Here is a 19592-nt window from a genome sequence, read left to right as displayed (position 1 = left end):
TTCTTCCTAACTTAACTTAAACTTCTGTGCATGCCAGTTTAAATCAAACCCTTAAAAATCAAAGATTATCTGTATTTTCTTAAAGATTTCTCCAGTTCTAATAGTAATATTTAAACATTCCTTGACATGGCACTACTTCAGTTCTGACAGAATTGTTTAGTGCCCCGAGTAAGAGCAGCTGCATGGGAAAGCAGCAGTGTGTATAGTGAAAATTAAAATGGTTTTTCAAAATTCTATTAAGAGTTTCCACCCAAAAGCATGGTGTTTCTTTAAACATAATTCCAGTTTCTCCAAGGTCAGATGGTGAGATTAAAAATACTGAAACCATTAAAAGATACTTCTGCAGGGAAGAGGCTATTTCTGCTTTTTTTTTTTTTTTTTTTTTTATCTTTGTCATACTTTGAAATTGTAATTTTGAGGGGTTTATCTGCAATATTAAATGCTACAAATATCACATTGAAAAGAAGCATTTCTTATAAATTCACATGACTCCAGAACTGTAGTTTCAAGAATAGTAGATATCAAAAGACAGAATGCAATTGGGAAAGCCTGCAATACTGAACATAAAATACCATTGCTAACACAGTAATAAAGCATGTCACTAATACATGTAAAGTTTCGCTGTGTTTTGCAAACAGCTTTGCTAAATCCTACCACTTTATATCACAAATAAAGAGTTTCAAGAGCTTTCCACCAACTGATTTTAAAAGTATTTCTGAGAAAAACCCTCTGATTTTAAACATTGTATCGTATGACTCACCTTGAATAAGGGCAACTGACTTTGCAGCTGAAGGGACAAGTACTTAACACATGACTTGCATCAAGTTACGAGAAGACAAGCAGCTAAATCTCCCCACCAAGCTCACAGCCTCTAAACTCCAAGGGAGTGTTTTATATATTCCAAGAGACGTCAGTTCCCTCTTTATCTTTTTGCCAGAAGAAAAAGTTAAGTTGTATTGGTGCTGGGGGGCGGTTATTTTTACAGTCTGACTAAAAGCCACTACCTACATCTCGTGGTAATATACTTAGCAGCTGCAATCTTTTTCAAATTTTGATCCAAGTGAGTCAAAGGTCAAGGACAAAAAAGGGTAACTTACTTATTTGGTTCCTGGTCACTTCTCTAATATCCATTTGCTTTAAAACTGCTCGTATTAGCAAGTTATGACTAACCAGTTCCTGACACCTTCTTTAAGATACACTATTTTCAAATATTCTTTGCTATATAGCATGCTCTGCTGTATAAATAAAGCCTTACTAGATGCAGGCTAAATGCCTTTGCAGCTTAATCATTGTGATAGTATATTTTCAAGTAATAAAGATCAGGAAACATCAGAATATTTTTAAAGGGTATTTTTTTCACAGACTGGATTACAACATTTCCTCACAAAGCACTAAGCTTCTTCCTCTTTTAATGAATGTTCAATGAACATCATCCCAGAAGCTTCTTTTTCTTAATATATCTAAAAATCAGATATTTTTATGCTGACATCTGTGTAGACCAAAGAGTTATCCCAGCACAGTGTCTATCAATAATTAACAATAATCAGTTTGGCAAGCTTTTGCACAAATATTGTTTAAATATCTCCTCATTCCAGGTGAATTAAATGAATTCATTGTTTTAAAAGATTATTCTGGCAACAGCAAGAGGGAGTGATTTATTACATTATAACAGAGAAAACATTCCTAAAAATAGATTCATAGGTCCAGACTTTCAGGATATAGCACTGAATAGTTTGTGATCCACATGTTTAGAACTTGCTACGTGTTTTGACTGACTGTTTACTGTTCTGTTTTTGATATTGCCCTATTTGAAAATTAAGCTTTTGTGCAAGAAGTTTCTTTCTTCTAATCTACTTCTGCTAAGTAAATCTAAGATAGATGAACATTAATGAGTCTGTGATTTTATCTCCTAGTAGTGAAAGCAAGACTGAAAGTGAGCCTGGCCCTTTGAAAGCAAGCTGTATGACAGTCTTTGTGCAAGACTTGCTGCCAGGGGAAGCGAGTGACCCTGACTAACTCCAGTTTCACATTCTTGAAAAGTGGAGTAAATTTGCTTTTCTCTATTCTCTGATTAATGACTGGGGTTTAACTGCTGAAGGAAACAGTCCTCCACACTACGGTTCCTATGCACTACTTTTACAAATATTCTTGTTAATTATTTCTATTGGACATTCCTTGTACAACACTCTCCTGAGGATGCTTTTGTTTGGGATGCCTCAGCTTTCCTCCCAGAATGCCTGCCCTCTTCACTGCTGATTTCTCTCTTCTAAGAGGAAATCATTCCAGTTAGTCACACCTGCCCGTGGACATGTTCCCTACTATGCTCATTTTCCCTGTTTGCAGTGTGTGGGATTCAGTGTGCACCATTTCAAATAATGGAGGAAAATGTCTACTGCTGTCTTTTTGTTGGAATCCTAAAGGTGTTAATGCAAATGTAATGAAGCTCAGTTTTCGATTTATACATACTGAACTGTATCGGCTAATTTTGTGACTTATGATATGTCATTGTTGCCATATATAAGCAAAATCTCTTCTGCAGGCAGTGCTTGGCAATGGAATGAGGACTGCCAGGTTCAACTGCAGAAACCAGCTAAAAGGATTTGAAGCTAAGGGAGAAGTTGTGCACTTTTTGGATATCACTAATTTCTGTTTCTTAAAAACAAAACACAATAAACCAAACCATAAGTACCTAATGATCCTTCTGTGTTCTCTGGCTTTATATCAGAGTCCAGAGGTTGTAGGGGAGAAAATACAGAGACACACAGCAACAGAATGATGACAGAAAAAGCAAAAAAAATATGTTCTTCATTGGAGTCCCCAGCAGTGCAGCAACAGACAAAAGTAACCCACAAGGAGACATTGTCAAGAAAGAGAAGTAGGGTAAATGAACTCTCACATGCCTCATGAAGACACAGAAAACTTCAGGGAAAAACTTCAGAAAAAGACAAATGTAGTTGTTAACTCCAAATGGAGTGCTCCCACATTTCCTGGAATAAACATACTACTGACAAGAAAATGTTGTAGAGATGAGCGGGATTCCTGGCTTTTCTAGACATGTCATAGCAGGGCCTTTTGGAAATCACTGTGTTTGGCATGCTTTATAAACACTGAGGGAACAAATAAATAAAATTATCATCTTTCTGTATGCCATGAGATTCCTAAACACACAGTGCCTCCCCCTTTTTTTTTTTTTTACATTAAGATCCCTTCCATCAGGGGGTGATATACATTTATGGTACATGTAATTTGAATTTTAAGGTTGCCAGTATAAATGTTCCCACATTCCTGTGGGAATTCTCTGATGTACAGTACAGCACGGTGTAAGGTTCAAGCTGTTGTTTGGAAAGAAACAACAAAGAAGAAGTGTGCTGAAGAAGGAAAACAGCCATTGAAGCCATCCATAGAGAGGAGCAGGACTGGGCATAGGCTGGGTAGTTTGTCCTTTCTGAGGCCCTCCATCCCTACTGTGCACATGTGATAGCAACACCTCACTCACATCCTCCATCTCAAAGGGAACAAATCCCAAAGATAAAAAACTATTGGCTAAAGGGGAGCTGTTGTAACACCCCCGTGTTGTGTCTGAACTGATAAAAAAGGCTTGCCTATCAAAGTTATCCATACAAAAAGGCTATGTGACTGTAAGGGTGTAAAATCTCAGCTCAGAGAGTGCTCTACGGAGCTCCTTCTCAGCTGGCCTGAGATCCCTTATAACCGTCACACGACGCTTTCCCTCTGAGCAGGCCATACATCTATTTACTTTTCCCGCTTGTAGCTTACTGTAATGTGTTGATCAACTCTGTAGTCTATTCCTTTACCTTTCTGTGTGTTGTTTATTGCAATCCTGTCAAGGGTGACCAACATATGATCACTACCTCCTTCATATCAACAGGGATAGTAGTTTGCTTGTGGGTATTGATATATGGTGTTTATTAAAGTAATCATATTAATTACAGGGTGAGTCCTAGTGTGTGTTTGCACCGCCCAGGTCTATGATCAGCAAAGCAGATTCCCCGCTCTGGACAGCAGGTGGGAAGTCTGTCAGGTCACAACACACAGCATGATTTTATATTTCCTAGTTTCCACAGTCAGGGCACTCACAGAGTTTTTCTTCATGGGCCTATTAGGAAGCTTGTAAAAACTAATCTTAACATTAATCCCTTGTCAGACATGGAGATGTTAGTAGATGTTAGCTGAGGTTAGAAAACTCCAGGAAACTCATGTCCCTACTTTTGCACCCTCTGAGTTTTTCAAAGGACACTAACTTTACAAAAAAAAAACAACCACCACCAAAACCAACTTTCTAGTTGTTAGGTAAAGTGCCAAGCCCTGGGGCAGAAGGTTACATCAATGTTCTTAGCATTCAGCACATGATTTTCTATCATCTTCTAGGTACTCTTCCTATTTTGAAATAAAGGTGTGAGGAATTATGTTTATCTGCTTTCTGTGGTAAGTAAAAACATGAATTTATTGTTTACCTAACTTATTCTATTAACATCATCTTATGTGGCTTCTGCGCTCCCTAACCAAAATCCTGTTGCCACCACTCAGTGGACTTCTGGCTTCTCCAGAGTTATTGTCCCACAAGAACAGTTATTTCTTCCTCAGTAGTGAAAGATTTAAATCATTCAAAAAACCACAAATAATACGAACATGTGATTCCTGTCCCCAGATAAGCTTTTTCTGATTCAACACACTCATATTCACTCATGTGCACTTAGTTCTACTGAGGAAAATGATGAAGATGAATCATCTACAAAAGAAAGTGTGCAATATGCCACCAGCTGGATGAGACTTCTGCCCCTCGCTGTGTATTGGAGGTACTAGGAGGTGTTCCTTTACAGGGAGTGAAAATTTGTATTCAGGAAAGGTAGTTTGATTTCCTATGGAAGCTAAAACCTTCTGTGCATCATGTCATCACATAATACATAAGAAGCAGCACATGAGCTATCCACCCAGACCAGCCTCAACAATTTATTTCACTTCTATTGCATAAGAGTCTCCCCTAGAGTGAATATGGCCTATCTTCAAGTACTGCCTATAAAGAACTTGAATATATAACTCATAAATTATAAAAATAATAATATAAAACTATTTTTCCCCTAAATTGTATGTTCACTTTGTCTCAGCTATTCTCACTGTGACTGCTATTTTGCACCACCTTGTTTTCCAAAAGCCACAGAACAGAACAGAATTAAATGGCAGAAGTAGTCACCTCACTTTAGAAGAAGGAAATATCAAGATTTTTCAGTTGTTTCCATTCTGCTTTTAATATTTCAGCTCTAAGGATCTAAAAGAAAAGGAAGAGATAGTTTCATAGAAAAAATTATTTTATTGTTTAAAGTTAATTACAAATATTTGTGGCAAATAAACTTATCCAAGTAAAAGTAGGCATCTGGCTTAAGGAAGATGAACTGGTTTCCTCTCCTCTCTATGGAGAGGTGTGAACACACCCCATTTACCTTAAATATTTGTCTTAGGCAAGGATGTATCATATCCTTTGGAGGCACTGATGTCTTTGCTTTAACTACAGAGGCTCTAAACGACTCACTTAAATGAGAGTTCTAACTTTTAGAAGGTTAATGTTAGAGGAGCTCCACTCAAAATCCCGAAAAAAGTTTTTCAGCTCCCCCCCTTGTCAATGCACCAGACCAACAATACCAGGACAGCTAGAAAAGGTTCTGGTAAGTGCAAACAAGTTCTTGAAGCAAGAAGAAAATGTGATGAGAAAATTTCAAAATATTTACAACCTGACATTAATGGAAAGTTTGGCCAAAGATTGCAGATGAGGTGTAGCATTTTTTTGGCCCACCTCAGATCACAGATTTTTACTGCAGAAATGCTGGCCTTCAAGGCTTTCCAGTGTATGCCCTGAGGCATACTCCAACCACTCATACCATGCAGTCTTCAGCTCCCTGAGAAAAGAACCTCCCAAACATTCATTAATACCTGATTTCTCATCACAAGAGCTTGGAAGACTCATTCCAAATTGCTGCATAGCTCCTTCATTACCCACTAAAGACTCCCAGCTGTAGTTTTCCCAGCTGTGTGAAGTGTTAGGACCTAAGGTGCTGTCCCTTGTGATTTTCATTATGTTCTGACGATATGGAAAACATCCTAAAATACCATTGGCTCCAGCCAACTTGGCAGCAGTACAGTGGAAACAGCGTGATATATTTGGCTCCTGCCAGTGATGAGCTTCTCTGTCAAACTGTAACTAGGTTCTTTAAGGGAAAAATGGGTGATGGAGACCCAGCAGCTACTTCAGTTCACTTTTTCCCCAGAAATATAGACTGAGCAATTCCACACTGACTGTGGCATGCATAAAGTTCTGCCTTTCTCAGTCCTCAAAATCACTTTCAAAAATTATTTTCAAGTGATTTTAGCAGAGGAATCAGGTGAAGAAAGCACAAGATGGGCAGGGATAGAATGGACTTTGATTCTTCCACTTCTGTAGGTTCATGTGAGAGTCACTCAGAATGTAGATAGGAAGGAACTTCATAGAGCTGAACCCAATACAGAAACTGCAATGTAATAACGTAGGCTTCTGGGTGAGTCTGAAGCAGCAAAGAGGTATAATAATATTTATTATGTAATTATATAATATAATAATTACCTCTTTAGGTAGACTGGGTCAGTCTGTTAACGCTACAGATGTTTCTCGCTGAAACCAAAGCAGGGCACAGAGAAGGGGCTCCAATGGTAGGGGAGAAAACTTTTGAAAGCAGTCATCTTTTGAAAATCAAGAGAAATTTAATAAGTCTTGTCCCTACTTGCATATATTCCACTTCTTGCAAAAGTCTTCTTGCCTCAGAAATCACAGAATAATGGAGTAATTCAAAACTCTTTCACTGGTGCAATACCTGGTTGGGAAATCGTCACCATAATGAATCACCCCAGACAATGGCAGTGGCACTGATGAATGACTGGGCAGTCCTTATGTCAGCTTTTGCCTACCAGCTACACCATAATTTGGTCTGTGCAATAATTAAGAATAACACACGTACAGGGGATTTTTCCAGTTAATGAAGAGGTAAGTTTAAGGTCAACTTTTTGGTGACTTCTCAAGAGTTGAAGACTTGCCAAATGACTGACACCCTTTTCTTTCAGTTCACATGTTCCAGATCCATGTCTTTGGTCTGAGCAACATGCAGATCTTCCCTGGGACTTCAGTTCAGCCTCCAACACCAGGTATTAAAGTCAAATCATGAGTCTACTATGAGAAGAAACCTCCTTTATATCAGGTTAGCACAAGAAGAAAGCTCAACCAACCCCATGTCCTGGAACAGTTGTCCAGCCCCAATTTGAGAATCAGAATCAGTGGTTGGGATAGTACCAAGGGATCCAGAACTGTGCCAGCAAGACATAGATTTTCTTCCAAAAGAAAGGGAGACATAGAAAATCATCTGGAGATGATGAGTACAGGCCAAAGCTCTTCCTGGTTAAAAGTTCTGCCTCAAGAGGAAATCACATACTACAGCAGCGGCAGCACAGACCTAATGGAAACACTTTCAGAAAAGCAGATTTTCCCTTCCACCTGGCAGTCAAGGTACAGACTGTGTGGGTTTTGCCTACCAGTCTGGGTGAGGAAGCAATACTTAGTTTCAAGAAAATGTGTGCCAACTGATGCGGAGTTTTTCACCTTTTATACCCTATCCTCATGGATCTGGTGAGCTAGGCTTTCTTGAAACTACTTTGTTACACAAAAACTCTATTATGCATTTTTTTTACACCAATGGATGTCTTTCCTCTTCTTTAAGTGCTAATGTATTACTCTTGTGTATGTGACAAAGGAATTTTTCTTTTTTTCATATTTTTCTTGTGAATATATTTAATTACTGCAATGAAAGTATAAAGCATAGATCACACACCCCCTGAAAAACCCAACCCAAACTGAAAAATAAAATCAGCCTTGCCACAAGACACACCTTGGCAGCAGATGAAGTTCTAAAGAAATTAGGAAAATTTTTGTAGTATTATTGCATATTAAGGAACATTAACTTTGAAGAACAGAGCAGTTGAAAAAGTCCTAAAAGTGATTTCTGTGCACTGGCAGTGAATGAAGTAGGCAACAACAAATAGATACTCTGAACTCTTCAGATCATGTAATTTTCTGATGCTAACATAGTGCATTATTCTTTCAGATGAAACCATGTTACAGAAATATGCATATAACTATCAGTTACACAGAAAGTAGTTCCAGAACATAATAATTTAACTGAATAAAACCCTACATTTCTGATCACTTTCCTGGTTATGCCAGTTATATAAATGGTTCTGAAGTCTCACTTGAGGACAGAAAAAATTCCCCCAAACTAGGCAACTACAGACTACACATTTTTTTATAAGGACATTTCTGCTGAGCTTTTTTTTTTTTTTAAATAATCACTAAGTTAATATCATCGTTATTGTATCAGTTGTCAAAGAGAATCAGATCACTAAGACAGCACAAGTTATTAGTATTTTCATGACTATTCTATATTTATTGAGTTGATCCCAGCATTTCTGTATCAAAATTAAAGAAATGTTACATCAGCATCTTTATTGGACACAAAGTATAATTTTAAATCTACATAGAAATGCACGTATGTGCCTTTTCCTCTAATTTATTACTACAGTATTTTCAGATGTTCATTTATAATACACTTACAAAACATACACATTCCATGATCAGCCATACACTTAATATTTCTCTTAATCCATATTTACTTTTTATAATAAATGTATATAATCCTTTATATAGAGATTTTTATATGTAAGATAATAATTCACAGTCATAGGATTATATACACTTGTTACAGTTTAAAATATGAATACATTTCTATTTGCAATGTACAGTGAAATATTAGCAATATATTAAATACTATCAAGATATAAATATGGAAATGAAAAATTTTCATTATCAGTATATTTACTCTTTCTGAATTTTAGTGAACAGGCTCTTAGAGTTGTAACAGTCAAGAAATAGAGGCTGAATGGCATGTGTCTTTGCTTTTAATAATTCTAGCATATAAGAGCATTTTGCTAGCAATAGGATGCAAAAGTATGCTCACAAGAAACAAATACAATGTCCAACTATGTGCTGAGAAACTGCATTTAGTCCAGGAGCAGGGTCACATACCTGTATGGTGGGAGAGCTGCTCTTACTACCCTTGCCACCAGGAGCTGGAGAGCTGCAGAAGAGCCTGCTAAGTTAGCTCCTTATTGACAGAAAAAATCAAGTTGCTGTAGCAACCCAGTGCCCTATGAGTCAGTTGATCTTTCATCAGCCACAAAGAGAAAAAGAAAGTTGCACAGACCTTTCAAACTCCTTAGTAGCCAAGCTGTCTCAAGTATATAAGGAATTATAAGACCCCTGAGCCAAAGATAATACTTTTTCACACTTATGCTTTGCAAGAAAGACCAGTTCTGACAAATCCTTTCAACACCAGCCTCTGCCTCTGAATCCTTTATCCTCTGCAATAACTCAGCACTTGGAGGCAATGTATCAGGTCCCTCTTGCCGATCCAGAACAAGCTTAATTGACTTTGCTCCTTGCAATGACTCTGCAAACACAATCTAATCCCAGTTAATCCTTACAACACACTGGAAGCCAGGTAAGGGGTTTCACACTGGAGATAACTCTTCAGATTTGGGCTTATTATACTTACTTACACAAAAGGCAGAGACAGGTCAGAATGAGGGATCACAGCTGTGAATACAGATGCTCAGATCCACAGGACTCTTTCTAATGATTTCCACAGGCTTTGGTTCAGTACTTTGTTATCTAAATGAGCATCTGAGCCAAGTGAGAGTGCTGTTGCTTCATCTGCCTGTCCTGTTGGACCTTTGCTAGATCCTTTTATCATAGCAGTGATGAACTGTTTAAAATACTTTTTAAAAAATATTAAAGTTTTAAGCACTGTATTGATTTTTTTTTATTTGAATAGGAGGCACCTCCTTCCAGACAGTTACAGCAAATAGCAACAGTGAGAAGCCTGTCTTCCAAGGCCTGTCATAATTAAGATAAAAGCTGTCCCAGAGGGTTAACAGGACCCCGAGGTGAGTCAGTATGACAGGAGCTATAAAGCTACATCCCACACTCAAGAGCCATCCCATGGCACAAGCCTCCTTGCCTGGCTTTTCAATGCAGTTCTTCTTTAAAGTTAGTCAGAAAATGAAACAAAAAGGGAAAGGAAGAAGAGAAAAATATTCCTGACATTTCCATTAATCTGGATATTTTCTGGCCTATTCTTTTATGTAATTGCTGTTGTTCTACCTTTGGTCTTCTTGGAGACTCGTTGGTTGCTTCCTGTGTGGCTTTCGCAGATGCAGCCTCCAGCTTGTTGCCAGAGCTCCCTTCTGCCTTCCTTTCTACATGTGCTTCCTTTTACTACTCCCCAAGAATCTCCTCCCTCCTCCAGCTCTCTGTATATCTCTCCCACCTACCACCCTATCATCTCAGCAGTCACTCCTCCACCAAGCATCTCCTTTAGTCTGTCTCCTCCCCCATTGGATTATCCTCTAATCTTTTTCCCCACCTCCAGAATTTACAGCTTTCCATCAGTTACGTCCTTGTCCCCTGCCATTATCATTTATGTTTCCCCAAATCTCCCCTGATACTTTTCTTTTTTCTCCTGTTTCCTTCTTCTCCCTGTGCCTGAATTCCCGGTATATAACCTTCTCGCGCTATCAGTTAATCAAAGAGCTGGGTGCAACTGAAAGCCAGATTTATCAGTGCTCTTTGGTACACAGATAAATCTTACCTGAAATGGTTAATTATAAATAATAATTTAAGTTTGGTAAATTAATCCTGTAATGTGTTCTTGTTTGTGTTCCTTCCTAAAGCCCCAGAACAGTAAAGCCCATGGTATTCCTGCCCATTATCTTTTCCCTGCCCAGCTGTTATTCAGCACTCTGTTTGAAGTCCTCCCACTCCTAAGAAAATGAATACTGAACAGCTTCACCCATACACAAAGAAGCACATGTGCCAGTTAAGGAAAAGTAAACCTTGTCCTTGAATTACCTGCACCATAACTGAAAGAGGATCTGAGATGATGCCAGGAACAGCTCAGACTTCTCTGACTGCAGAGTCAGACAGGTTCAGTGGCGAAGCAGCCACGTTGGGCTACCGGAACTGGTGCTGTGTGTCCCAACATGAAGGGAGTCATTTAGCATGACTCCCCTCCCCTTGGGACCAGTAACCAAGTCCATGATACCCTTAGAGCAAATTAAGGTGAAATTACATCAGCCAACAAGTTTTATGATTTATTAATACAAAATACAAGGCACATGTTTAGACACAATAGCCGAATGGCAATTACTTTAACTGCGTAAGCAAGTCCCGTGCCACATGTTTTTACTTAGATCTGGTCGCTATTCAATAAAAAGAAAGAAAGGGGGGTGTGGGGGAGGGTGGGTGTGGGGGGGAGAAGAGTTATCACCACCCATGGATCCAGCGGCGCCCCATTGGTTCATTTTCATCCTGGGTGTCTTGCTGGTGGGGGTCCCACCTGAACTTTTGTAGATTCAGGTTTTTTTGCTCTCAAGAGGATGCCCCCCCATTTACACAAAGGGAGGGCGGGTGTAGTCTGTGCCTGTAGAAGCTCAGCATGTACTCAGGGGGTCCTCATTGGTGGTCACAAGGGGTGAGCACCCCCAAAAGCTTTAGGCAGCCCTTGCTGTGTACGTGAGCAGTTTCCTTACATTACCACAGAAGTTTCTTCCAGGAAATGATAGCTGGGTCTTGCCTTCATGAGACCTACAGCTGTTACACCCTATAAAACCTTGTGGTTACCAGTTTAGGCAACAGCAGCTCAATTTGCAGCAGCATCTCATTTCAGCTCCTCTCCAATCTGAGCAGAACAGCTTTGCACCAGTTCTGCTTGAATTTGTGTGCTACACAATGTTTAAGGCAATCATCAGTATATTGGTTCCTTTACACTGTGCCCTTCCTTCCAACCCACAACAGCCAGAAAGAAAATGGAATGTATCCATCCCCTCTTTCTTATGCTCTGAGAAGTCAAGGCACTCGTTAGCGTTTACAGTTTAAAAACGATCCTTAAAATTACATAGGATAAAGATTACAGAACTGTAAACATGCCGTCACAACATGAAACATCCCAGGCATGTTTGTGGTGAAGCGCACACCCTCCATGTAATTATACTCCGGCTTCCTTGTTTTAGGCAAAAAGTAACAATAGTCACTTATCAGATTCCCAAAATGGTATTGGAGGGGATTCAGAAGACACTCCCAAGACTCTCTGGGTAGTAACAGCCACAGGATTACAGACATATAAACACTCAGTTCCTCCAGCTTCTGGCAACCATTTCTTCCATGCTGCACTCTGTTCTGCTAGTGGTTTTTTAGTTAGCTTTTCTCCAGTCTGTCTTTCACAATTACTCTTCTCAGCTGCCAGGCTCTAACATGGACTTTGCCTCTGTTCCCTAAGGCTTGCTCTCAGCCTGTCTGCCCATGTCCTTTCTGAGGATAAATCCTGACCATATCAGAGCAGTCCCTCTAAAAGTCTTGGATGTGCAGACTGAAATGCTCATCTCAGCACTGCACCTTCATGCAACAGAGAAGTATTTTTCCACTGTATTTCTGTGTCTAAAAACTGCTTTAACAACAGTTGCACAACCCAGGTCTTATTGAACATCATGTATTCCAAAGTTCGTGTCCCCAGGGGAACATGCCAGTATCTTGATCAAACACCATGGGCAACTATCAGCTGATATCTGTCAGTTTACCTACCATAACTCTGTCTAGGGTTCTAATGTGTCTGTGATTCTAATGTACACATGCCTAAATAGTGCCTGTATACACATTCAAGTAATGTGTACAAATTTCCTGACAGAAAACAACTGCAAATTTACAACAAAATTACAGACAGAAACAACTGCAGTGGAGAAGATTTTTCACGGCCTCCCAACAGCTTTCCTGGCAGACAGCTCTCAACCATTAGGCTTATAAAAGAACTATTAAAAAAAACTTATTAAAAAAACCAAACCCACAACTTCTTTGCCATTTGGAGACAGCAGGTCCTGGCATTTTGATTCTTCATCTGCATAAAACAAGAAGAATCTTCATCTTGGTGTGACAGACTCACATTGCCTCATGAATTGGTGAGGCTTGTGAGTGTGTCTTTTCTTGAATAGTAAACATAAGAACATATTTTCCTGTGAATATTTTACTTTCCTATGGCCAAGTAAAAGGCAATGCCCTCTTCTCTAAGGACAATAATATTCCATTTTTGACCCAAGAAATCTTTAAGCATTTATATGTTTGCATGAACACACATGAAGGTGCCTTGTTTCAATTTCAAAGAATACCTCTGAAACGTTATGTGTAGCTGAGCTCTTTTGCCTCTTGCAACGTTGCCTCTTGCCATTTTCTGTCATGCAAACACCCTGAAAAATACCACCTTTTCCTTGGACACTTCCATGTGTGTCTCACTGAAATGCATGTGGCTGGGAGGATTTCTGCCTACACAGACCTTTGAAATTGTGTTATGATTCCTCACAGAGGCTTAACCAAGCCATACTTTTCATACCACTAAGGTTCCTCACCTGAAGAATGAGGTGGTAATACAGCCCCATTTCTTTGGCATGTTGCCACACTTAGTGTATTGCTTAAACTGAGGTGCTTTCTGAGGTGCTACAGCCCTCTTTAATGTGGCTGCTGTGTTTCTATGTAGCCTTGCTTTTCTTATGTTGAAATTAATCCATGAACTAATTCCCACTTTTAGAACTATGCCTCATCTAAATACCATTTCAATACTTCGTGTCTAATTCACATTAGGCATTGGGCATGTGCCCAGTGTGCATTCTATAAATGAGACAAGAACAACTTCCAAAGTATAGATCCAATGCATACGTGTTGATTCAACACATCACCTGGTTTCACTTCCAGATCTTGCTGGATGACCTGAAAACATATCTTGTTTGGATTTTACAACTCTAAGGATCAAAATCCAGCATAAAGCTTTAACTATATATGTGACATCTTCCACCTTACCGCAGGAACTCTTCATGCTGTTGTTCCCTGTTGTGAAGGTGATGTGCAGTCTTCAAGCATCCTGAGAGAACTGAGCTAGTACATTTTTTCCTGTGTGTGAAAGTCAATAATTTTTTTCAGCACTAACAGTTAACATATTTTTATTTTAAAAAAATATTTTTTTCTGGAAAATTTTTGGTGCCTTTTGAATCAATATGCATTTTGTGGAGCAAAAGAAATGAACTGCCATTCTGGGTAGGATTCATCTTTCCACATTTAGTTGTCCACATTGTAGACTTCTCATTGTCTACCCAGAATCCTTCATTGCCTACAGAGAAAGAAAAAAGATAAGCCTTTCTAGGGCTTGAGTCCTCTCATCCTTACTATATGAAAAATTTAAAGCAGCTCCATGAGCTACCTGTCATGAGTGTCTATTGTTCTACAAAAATTTAGCTCAGAATATTTTCCACTATGAGATTAAGTTTCTCCTTTTTCCCTAAGGAAAAAAAAAAAAAAAAAGAGTATTATTCAATATAACACCCACAAAAAGGCATGCAAAGATGCACTCCAAAGATCTTGAAGGGCTTTCAGGATTTCAGAAATAACCTGTATTCAACTTCATGAGTGTTAGAAAGCATCAGAAATAAAGAAAATGATAGTATAAGCTTTCTCTGACTTGGTCTTATTCTCACTTTGTAATTTGGACTTATTTGATTCGGGCATTTACTTTCTATGGGGAGAATTTCGTCCTGAAAAAGTGACTGCAGTTAGTGAGACTTGATACAGTGATGTAACTTGAATTTAAACAGCCTATGGGCATTGTTCCTGGGTTTTGCTCAGAGCAATTTTCATTACAGTTCAAAGAGCTCATGTGGCTCTTTATTAAATAATCACATCACAAGATTTTTTTTATTCTACCTGATGCATTAAGGTTTTTATTCTCATTTATTCTTATATTTTTTATTCTACCATACTGTAATTAGTAAACATTAATTTAACACACAATTAATTAACAATTAAAACTTGTCAAACAATCTGTGCTTGCAATGCATGAAGCCTAAGCTTCATGAAGTGCTGATGGAATCCCAATCAGTGGCTTTCTTCAAGTAATTTTAGAAGCACATGAAGGAGCCACCATATGAATTAAATAATTGTGGCGCTTAATTCATTAGATATAAAGATATAAATTAATTCAATATTCAGGTTTAGCAAGGAACACAATATTCTAGACACACCATGCGATGCTGAGTGATATTAATGAAAAAGTATTACACTGGCTAATACTCGACATCTAAGTCTTTCCATATGGCATCTCTAATATCAAGAAAAGATGAGAAGTGTTGCAGTATGTTGTATTTCTGTCCAAAAACTAAAGCAGTACTGAGTTTGTCTTCACTGTACAATGCAGGAGTAACTGACACTTCAAGTAAAACAGTAGAATAGCAAGATTAGTTTTTTAAAATGAAAAATCAAAATAGCTCCTGAAGGGTTCAGTAGCTCAGCCTCTGACATAAGAAATGGACTTTTATAGAGTTTACAAGGATTCAGAGCCCTTGAAAGTAGTGCTTTACCTTCTTTTTATTAATAAAGAGCCTAAGAGTCTATGAATTCATGAATTAAAATGTAAAGAGAAATTTATACAGTATTAACACATTCTATGCACATTCGAGAGTTAAAAGGTAGTCTGAATTTAGAAACTACAAAGTGGCATCGCTCCTCGTTTAATGACAACCAATCCCTGCCAGATTTACTCAGGTAATCGAGCGCTTACAGCAAATCCCTGCAGAGCCTATGGGGAAGCTGGGAGAGCTGGCACCAGTGCTGAGTCTAGGCGGTGAGACTGGAAACTCCCGTGTCTCTAAGCAAAATGTCAGAGCAGGAATTTTTCCTAGACCAGTTGCCTAGGCCTGCTGCCTACGTGCCAGAAATTGGTGACAGCAATTGTCCTCTTCTCCAACTGAGTCTGGACGTATTAGGAGCCATTCAGAAATAGAAGCCAGACCAAGTGACAGATCACAGGAATCCAAAGAATTTACATCAGTGAAGTAAGGAAGTTGCATAAATATAAAGCAGTGGAAAATCAGAAGTTCTGTGGTATTATTCAGGTTTTCAGAGATAAAGCCTGTTTATTTTCATGTATTTTCTTTTAGTCTTGGCATGGCTGAAAACAGCATCTCTGCTTTATTTCTGTAAACCAACATCTGTAAACTGCAACATCCTAATGTACATTAATCTTTAAAATGTCGCAAATTACACTGGATGCCTTCAAATTTACATAGCTGATTTATGATGACTGCTATTTGTCTTTTTGGAAAATAAGATCCCTTTTAGTTGAAATTACCAGGTCCCCAAAACAGATAGAGTAACGTTGCCAAAAAACTTTAAAAATCGAAGTTGTATGTTTGTTTGTACAGTGCTTATACAGTGAAAAATAAAGTTGTTGGTATAGATTATTTCAATTTTGCCAAACAGCAATTGTTTTTAATCATCAAAAAATATAAATCTCATATCTAGATTGCTCAGGTTGATAGTTCTCTGCTGTCTCTTAAAAGAGAACCAAAATGACTTTCTGTAATTTTTTTAGCCACATAAACCAGAATTTTGCCCACCAGAGTCAGCTGGAGTGTTCCCAGCAGGATGCTCCCAGTGCTTAGCTCCTTTCCTACTGTAAAGATATTCAACATTTATCTTTAATCTCAGCATACTTTAATTACCTTCCATTTCTTTGGTCTCTCATTTGTGTTTTCCAAACACAAGTGCCATATGTACTGTCTTTTGACGAAAACATAAGGTTGAGTATGTCTTATCTACGACTTCCAGTATATCCTATGTGTGTTTCAGCACATCCTTTCTTGGAATTTGTTTGTCTGGGAGTTCTTGATTTACAAAATATACCTTCAAGGGCATAGGAAGCTGCAGGAAGCAAAACCATGGGCTTTACAAAGTTCCTTTCCAAGTTTGCCCTGTTCCTGACAAACAGTTGCTTTCCACTTTAGCAAGCACAAGTCATGCAGACTGCTAGATGAAAGAAGGCATGACATCACAATCCAAGCTACAGGCTGCTGTCCAAAAGACCTGGAATGTACCTTTTTTTTCTACCAAAAAACGACAAAGCAATGTCAAATTCAAGAAAACTAAATTTTTCATAGAGATCTCATTGAATAACTCATGCCCAGCTCCCCAACCTTTGTGTCTGAAGCTAAACTCAGTACAAGACATACTCTAGAGAAATAAAGCCCCTCAAAATACATCGTTTTAAAAATCAAGCCACAGGTATATCATAAGGGGATACCGTTAACATCTTAATATATGAATTTACTACTTACAACTTTTATCTTTTAAGCTTTTATACATAAGCTGTAAACTCCACCGATCTGGTCATTAAATTTCTGAAATACAGGCTCCTTTGACAAGGTACATGAATGTTTGGGCTGTTCTTGCTCCTTAAGGCAGTCTTCCATTGTGATTTGACCAACATTAATATTTAAATGTTTACATTTAAATAAACAGTCTTTTAGTTCAACATTTGCAAACTTAAAACAGCTAAATGAACCTTTCCTTTAAAGAATATGCAGACTTTCTAACTAGTGAGACGCCCAAATAACAACTTGCTTTCAAAATCCTCTAGTATTTGCATTATTATCAAGGTCAGAATGTAGAATCTGGTATGAAGTATGAAAATGTCAATATCTTGTGCTCAAAGACTATTTGCCCTACTGGGCAGCTGTAACCGACATTGATCCTTGTTAAATTAGGAAAATACTGAACAAAATGTCATAAGAATGCTTCTTGCACTTTGTGAGGACTTGGAACCTCACGTGCACTTTGTGTCTCTAGTGGCTCTGGCAGTAATTGTGGGAAGAATAGCAGCGGTGCTGGAAAATAAGAAGTCCGGAGCAAGAAACATACTGGGATTGAGACAGATCTTGATGTTGCACAATTCATACTTAAGTAAGTGCCAAGAATGGCTATTCAGAGGCCAGTAGCCCAAAGATACTTGGCCTCTTTTCATTTTCAATCATTTTGTTCAAGACATGTACAAACAATACCTATTTGTAGGAAAGCTGGGAGGCAATTTTCAACTCCAAAATGTATGTAAAAGGGTAAAGGAAACTCTGATGTTAATAAAGGAGAACAAGACTACTATCTGAACAGCCTCAAGGGACTTGACAGCAAATAGACTAACAATCCTCAAGCATGACTATGTTATGGAAGGAAATCAGAAGAAAAGTAAAGATTCAAAAGCAATACTAAAAATAACAAAGAAAACAAAAACCTAGGCATGTGTGGTGAGTTGACCCTGGCTGGCCAAGCTGCTTTATCACTCCCCTCTCTCAACTGAACAAGGGAAGAAAATTTGAATGAAAAACTCACGGGTTGAGATAAAGACATGGGGATCACTTACTAGTTATTGTCATGGGCAGAACAGACTCATTTTAGGGAAATTAATTTATTGCCAGTTAAGCAGAGTTGGATAATGAGAAATAAGAATAACTTTCAACCAACTTCCCCACCCCACACCTTCCTCCTGGCCTCAGCTTCACTTCCCACCCTTCTACCTCCTGCTCCCAAGTGGTACAGAGGGTGGGGAATGGGGCTTGTGGTCCATTTATAGCACTTCATCTCTGCCACTGTCCTCCTCACACTCTTCCCCTGCTCCATTGTGCAGACCCTCCCACGGAATACGGTCCTTCATTAACTTCTCCATCATGGGTCCTTCCCACAGGCTGCAGTTCTGCACAAACTGCTCCAGCGTGGGTCCCCCACCGGGCCATAGGTCCTGCCAGAAAATCTGCTTCTGCATGGGCTCCTCTCCACAGGGCCACAGGTCCTGCCAGGAGAAGTGCAGGCTCTCCACAGGGTCATGGCCTCCTCTGGAACCCCAGTGTGGGGTCTCTCCCAGGCTGCAGGGGGGGGGAATCTGCTCCCCCACGCCCCCCCAGGCTGAGGGCACAGCCCGCCCCGCCGGGGCCGCACCGGGGGCTGCCGGGGAGCCTCTGCCCCGGTGCCTGGAGCCCCCCCCCCGCCCCCGACCTCCTCCTGCCCAGCCCGGGGGGCTGCAGGGCCGCCGCTACCGCACAGCCGCACTCCGCGCTCACAGCTCTTGCACAATCTCTCTTCCTCTTTCTTAAATATGTTGCCATTAAGGCACTACCGATGTCATTGACTGGCTCAGCTTTGGCCAGCGACAGGTCCACCTTGGAGCCAGGTGTGACTGGCTCTGTCTGACACGGGGACAGCTTCTGGCATATTCTCACAGAAGACACCCCTGCAGCCTACCCCCCCCCCCCCCCCCAGCTATCAAAACCTTGCCACGTAAACCCAATACAGCAAAAAAAGAAAAAAAAATAAGGAAAAAAAGAAAAAAAAGAAAACAAAGATATTGTTGACACATTAAATGTTAAACCAGCAGAAATACTTCAGGTAACTAACTTTTATGAAGTCAGCATTACCCATTAAGTTCATTATTTTACTGTGGATCTTACGAAGTTTGGCATAGTTAGACTAGTTGTAGAGTCAAGTATTAGTATGAGTACCTTGTCCTTAATTTCTGAAAAAGAGCTTTAGGCAATTATAGCTAGAGCAAAAAACTGAAGGAAAATAACATAATTTATGCAGT

The 19592-nt window shown here is 39.3% G+C and overlaps 1 protein-coding gene across 5 annotated transcripts in view; it reads right to left on the bottom strand.

Moving 5' to 3' along the window:
- The window catches only part of CD36 (CD36 molecule), an 87958-nt gene that overhangs the window by 28710 nt on the left and 39656 nt on the right, over positions 1-19592 (bottom strand). The window contains exon 1 of one of the 5 annotated variants that reach the window (XM_037389606.1): positions 10256-10377. The exons of 1 other annotated variant lie outside the window; for it this stretch is intronic. The gene's annotated coding sequence lies outside the window, so the exon portion shown is untranslated. Of the gene's footprint in view, positions 1-760; positions 919-9118; positions 9253-10255; positions 10378-19592 lie in introns of those variants that run through there. 3 more of the 5 variants (XM_037389605.1, XM_037389608.1, XM_037389604.1) reach the window with 3 other exon arrangements.

Source organism: Falco rusticolus, chromosome 5, assembly GCF_015220075.1.
Source record: "Falco rusticolus isolate bFalRus1 chromosome 5, bFalRus1.pri, whole genome shotgun sequence".
Taxonomy (NCBI): domain Eukaryota; kingdom Metazoa; phylum Chordata; class Aves; order Falconiformes; family Falconidae; genus Falco; species Falco rusticolus.
This window is presented reverse-complemented; position numbering and strand designations above follow the sequence as displayed.